Source organism: Neolamprologus brichardi, chromosome 23 (assembly GCF_056152115.1).
Source record: "Neolamprologus brichardi isolate AB-2024 chromosome 23, ASM5615211v1, whole genome shotgun sequence".
In the NCBI taxonomy this organism is placed as follows: domain Eukaryota; kingdom Metazoa; phylum Chordata; class Actinopteri; order Cichliformes; family Cichlidae; genus Neolamprologus; species Neolamprologus brichardi.
Window position 1 is genome coordinate 23,211,668 of NC_142125.1, and position 6,106 is coordinate 23,217,773.

The 6,106-nt window shown below is 40.1% G+C and overlaps 1 long non-coding RNA gene across 1 annotated transcript; it reads right to left on the bottom strand.

The window, feature by feature from the left end:
• Window positions 1-535: 535 nt before the first annotated feature.
• LOC148096150 (uncharacterized) lies at window positions 536-1,744 on the bottom strand. The gene is made up of 3 exons (XR_015717214.1): window positions 1,688-1,744; window positions 789-997; window positions 536-625 (listed from the first exon to the last, which is right to left on the bottom strand). It is a non-coding gene; the product is annotated as an uncharacterized LOC148096150 (long non-coding RNA).
• Between the last annotated feature and the right edge of the window lie 4,362 nt (window positions 1,745-6,106).

A 6,106-nucleotide genomic window follows, 5' to 3' on the forward strand; every position in this document is an offset into this window, starting at 1 on the left:
CCATTTCTGCACTGCTTGTGCAAAGACAAACTCGGACATAGAGTTTGCCCCTAACTGCTGCGTCAGGCCATCTAGGAAAAAAATACACACACACAAACACAAAAAGTGAATTAGAGCACATGAATAAGCTCTTGTTAACTGTCTTCAGCGGGGAGAAAGTATGTAAACTCCTAGGCTGATAAACATGAAAGTCACCAGGCGTAAATCTGCAAACTGCCGCATTTGATTCCCAAAGAGCTATGAGCTGTGATAAGTGATAAGTCTTAGCATGGTGTGCTGTGTATCCTTTAAAACAAAATAAACATGGGGTCCTCGGGCTGTACAACTACAACCCGAGGACTAAACAAGCCAAAGACCAAAGACTCCATCTCCAGATTAACCGGACATGAAAGTCTTGTTATTAAGAAAGACAAAGTAATATAGCAAAAAAACTGTAAAACTTACCACCATATATGCATTTGCAGAGCGCTGTATCTTTAAATGCCATTTTTTGCTTTGTCTGGTCCTTGGTTTTTTTCCTTGCCCAGTTGAGTACCGAGGCCAGCTCGTTTGTAATGGCATAAGCCATTACACGGCAGACTCGCACCTCCAGTGTGGTCCCTCCAATCAAGGCAAAGCGTCTCACCTATAGACACATTTTAAGAGATGGAATTAGCGTGTCTCATGTCTTAAATGTGTATGCAAGTGCTTGTGTGTTTAATCAACAGGCCGTTGTTATGTATTTAAATCACATCTGACAGCTATTACACTTTATAGTTACAAAGTGTACATAACCTTTATATACTTACCATTGCCTTATTTGCCTCTTATGATTGAAGAGCTGCCTCTGCATTGTTTAGCTCCTCAATGTTGTGCAAGGGCAAATCCAGAGGCAGTACCCCAGCATCTACCGATTCATTTCAGCAGGGATGGCGGATGGCTCTGACCTCCTCACGGAGTTCGTTAACAGCTGTCGTCAGGTCTGACAGCATAGCTAATATCTTTTGTGAGGTCGCATCTGTTTAAAAAAACAATTCCAGAAAGATTAATGGCTTAAGCAGTGAGAGGCGAAAAACTAATAAATAAATAATAAAACGCAGTTTACGTGTGGACAAAAGGTGCAAACGCAAGGTAGGTGAGCGTGCAACGTAAAGTTAGGTGAGCATAAAGTTTGAATTGAGTGCGAATCGAAGCGGCCGCTTCGATTCGCACTCAATTCAAACTTTACGTTGCACGCTCACGTTGCACGCTCACCTCACTTTTAATGATTGGAGAGCACCTGGGTGCTCTCCAATCATTAAAAGTAACAAAGTCATTGAACACATTTATACAGTTACCTTTACGTTTATCAATCATATATCACAGATTTACAATTTTTTGTAGTACTATGCTAAAAAGCAACTGCAGAGCGAAAGTCTGGGTCAAGCGCCGAGGCGACGGCAAGAACAAAGAAACCCTCGAAGCATTACAGCTAGCTAGCTAGCTTTGTAAGGGAATATGACGGAAAAGTATGAAATGAAAATGTTTTCTTTGTTGACTTTGTTCGCAGTGCAGTTTATTTGTTGCCGGATTGTAAGATGAAAGTAGACACAATTTCGGGCTCCCACATTTTGTCCGAAACTTTACATTAACAAGTTTGTTTGTTTTTTACAGTTATTCAAATGCAACCGTGGAAATAACGAATAGAACAAAAGTCATTCATTCTTACCTTATATTAATCGTGGTGCAGGCCAGTGCAGTGCATGAACTGATGCCTTCTCCGGTCGCTGAGAGTAAATCTAATGTCCCGCTCTACCTTACAAGACAATGGTTACCTGAAGGGATGTACCACTGTGAGAGGGGGGGCTATGGAATAGTCCAAGTGGTAGCAGCTTTAATTTCCCGCAAAACCATAAATCAATGGTTTTTCAACGTGATTGTTGTCACCTTGTCAACTATAAATAGATCAACAATCAACGATGACAGAACAACAGTGAATCAATGTTATTTCAATGTCAGTGTCAGGTTTCATCAGTATTTCAATGTTGTTTCAACATTGGTTTTGTGTTGACATTTCAAGCATGACGGTTCTGATGGTTCAGATGGAAAATCAACATCTGTTCAATGTCTCCTTGCTATCTGGGGATCAATCTAATAAACTTAAACCTACTCCAACCACCCTATTCTGGTATTTTAAAGAGTAAGCAACCTAACTAATAGGGTTCTAAAACTCCCAGCAAAAAAATAAAAAATAAAAAAATCTTTCTTCAACAGAACTGCAGACTGCACAGATCGTACCTTCCCAAAGGAAAAAGTACTATAGCTTACTAGGGTATATTAGACTTAATAGTTACTATATACAGTAATGGACTTCTATACATTTTACATCAGATTAAAACTTTGGGTGTAAGATTCAGATAATTATTTATTAAAAGCTAGACATTTTAAATGAGAATAAGAAAGAAAAGTATGTCTTTGTGCCCCCTTTTCCCTGTTCATGCCCTATCAGCCCCCCTGGCTAAACTTTGCTAGATCCGCCCCTGCACAGTTACCAGCCGTCAGCTACGTAGAAAAAGATCCTGGTGTAGAAAGTAATATTAAATAAATTCTAACAACAGCTTATCAAGGTTAAACGTGCTGCTGTTGTTCAGCCGCTGGTTTCCTCTTTCTGGTGCAAAGTGGGCCAAAAACAAAGAAGAGAGACGGACTCGCGACAGAAAAGCCGATCAGCTGATCATTAAGCAGTTTCAGGATTGAAGTAGCAGCAGGAGGGGGAGGGAGAGAGGCAGTCGCTCCATTTATCGGTTGTTAAGCTTAACGCCGGAATGCTTTATAAACATTCAGAGATGAACTTACATATTTGCTTTACTTCTCTCTGGGATAACTTCCTCGGAGATGAAATGCCGGAGTAGTAGCAAGGCTACAAATACACGCAGCCGCTCTATCACGTGATGCATACTGCTCCGACGTGCTACGGTTATGAGCCGAGTTACGCCGTGTCGCAAGTTTTGTGAGGTGCTTTTTTGATATTTAATGGCTCGATTACATTTTTATTTCTCTCCGATATCCGATCCAGTAATTTACTTAAGTATCCTACCATACCGATAGGTAATATCGGATTGGTCCATCTCTAATAATGAGCTAATCACATGGCAGCATTTAAGCAGGTAGACATGGTCATGACATTCTGCTGGATTCAGTGTGAGCATCAGAAAGAGGAAGAAAGGTGATTTAAGTGACTGTACTTCAGAAACTGCTGATCTCGTGATATTTTCCCACACAACCATCTCCAAACTTTGCAGAGAAACATCAGACAAAAAAGAGAAAATACTGAGTGAGCAGCCGTTCTCTGGGAGAAAATGTCTTCAGAGGAGAACGGCCAGACTGCTTTAAGTTGATAGGAAGGCAACAACAATTCAATTCTAGTTACCACTTATTGCAACCAAGGTATGCAGAAGAGCATCTCACTCTTCAACAACAGAAGAAGGAGAAGACCACAGCAGGTACTACTCCTGTTAGCCTAGGAGAGGAACCTTTGAACCAAAACAGAAAATTGGACAACATTGGTGACCATGTCCAAAACGGGACTAAGCCCGTAATAGCAACGTTGAGGGCCAGTGAGTGTGTATAACATCTAGACAAAACCAAATGCATGCTGTTTCTAATAAGAAAGAAATACATTGGCTTTCTTCATAATAAGAGTTTGTCCAATAAGCCAGACTATAAAAATGTTGATCAGTAAACTCTTAAATTTTATCACCAGGGCCTTATTGGCAGCTCCACCAAAGGGCTGTTAGGTTTGCACAAAGCAAATAAGCTGTGACTAAACAAGCTGTGACTCTAATACTAGGCCAAATGATTTTATTTCTAAACTAATAGGATATAATTCCATTTTTTCAGTCTTACCTTCTTGCCTCATTATGAAATTTTTCACAAACTCCCAGAAGAAACTAAATTGCTGTTTATGGATCAGCTGTGGATTGGAGGTTAAAAGTCAAATCGGGATAAATCAGGTTCTTGATGCATCACTTGGGCTCTTCTGTGTGTATTCTGTCCTTTACCTCTGGGCAGAAGTAATCCAGTCGGGTGATTCAAGTGTTCAGTCCTTGTCCTGTTAGCAGACAATGCTAATTTCAGTTGTAAACTGTGAGGAGCTCCCTGAGGGGTTTACCCCTCAGAAATAAAGCACTCTAATCCCTTCCAATTATTACCTGTTGTCTCGGTGACACAAGATTTAGAGATAGAGTTGCTGAGTGCGCTCTTCATGATGGCAAAATATTCCAAATCCACTGATTGCTTTGCTAACCAAAGCCTAGATCTGAATCTGACGGGAATATGTGGCTTTAAAACCTTCTGCTGGGACCTGTGGCATGATCACTGTTAATGTATATGATAATAATAATAAATGTGGGAGTTCTTCACTTCTTTGAGCCCACTATGAGCTCCACTTTACTCTGAAATACCAGCCCCCTCTTCCTCCTCTATGCTGGTACTGCAAACTGTTTTCATTAAAGTGAAAAGTCGTTGAATTTCTGATGTACTTTAAGTGTGCACGACTCGTTTCGTGTCTGTGGCATGTTCTCAGCAGTAGTTTTGTTTGCACTGCTTTGCTGTGTTAGATTCACTACACGGGAAACCAGATGCAGGTGAAATATAACCACAGAAAAGTTCTATTTTCTGTAAATGAGCTGACTTTAAACAGTTTGTTTCCCTGTGAATGCACACAGTGTAATAATGTGGGTTCAGTACAATCACCTCCAATCTAACGTCTTACTGCTGCATAACTGTTTCCTAAGCTGAAAGGGTTTTTTTTCCTGTAATTGTTATCGTTGATTCCAGCTTGTATCTCCTTTTTATACAGGTGTTGCTTCTTCTTATAAATAAAGTGACTTGTCTAAAAGACTTTAACCTGAGATTTGGCGTTCTTGTCACGTTCTAACTCAAGCAGTCATGAGAGGACCGGGTGCAGAAAAAGTGAGAGAGATGTAACAGAAGAGCATCTGTGGACCGCCGAGGGGGAGGAGGACGAAACACACGACATGAAAAAGATCTCCACTATCGCAAACTCTCGCACCTTTCCAAAAAAAGAAAAAAAAAGATGCTTAGGGGACTGTTTGAAGGAAGGAATGAAGGAGCTATAGGCTCTGGAGGACTTTGAGGATTATGAGGACGTTCACATTCAGAGGCGGCGGCCTGGTGCGATGGGCTCAGGCTTGTGAAAGCTCCTGTATCAGTTCTGCGTTGCTGTGAAGAGTGATGGACAGCTAAAGTTCACCAAGACTTTGTTCTTCCTCATACATGCTGACCACGTGCATGCATCCATGACAAAGGCACACTGCTAATGAGAAATGATTTGATGTGAACACCACAAGGGGACAAAAACCCATGTTTCTCTTTTTGGCTTGGTTTTAGCTCACCCAGAGTGTTGGTGCACACAGAGTCCTCACCCTGGGCTCAGTCTGGGTTTGCATAAAGAAGTCACTGCTTTAATGTTACACAGTGTTACAGTGTCATTTCCTCACAGTCAGGAATGTAAATCAAGCCAACACTTTGAAATATGACCTGCAACTAGGGGCATAATTAACCTGTGATTAAATGGGATTACAATGTATTTTATTAGAAATTACAATGTAATTATATTTACTTACAATTGCTTAATGAGTGTAACAAATCAGGTCCTTACAGGAAACAAAGAAATAAGTATACTGTAAGTGATTTTAAGTATTGCATAGCTTTTAAAATAACGAGAATGCACCGATTTGCAAATCTCATGAACCTTTTTTCTAATTTAAAACACAGAAAACATACAAAATGTTAAAACTTAGAAAATTTAAGAAAAATCTGAGCTAATAATGAATTTAAAGTGAGTGGTGTTATAAAGAAACAGCTGGAGGAACTTTTGGGAACTAATTAGGTTAATTGGCAGCAGGTCATTAATGTGACTGGGTATAAAAAGCGTCCTCTAAAATCATAGAGAGGCAGAGTTTCTCAGAGGTAATGATGGGCAGAGGTTCACCAATCAGCAAAAAACTGCACCTACAAATTGTGGAACAGTTTCAGAGTAATCATCAACGTAAAACTGGGAGAGATTTTGAATATCTCATCATTTACAGTGCATAATATCATTAAAAGGTTCACAAAATATAGA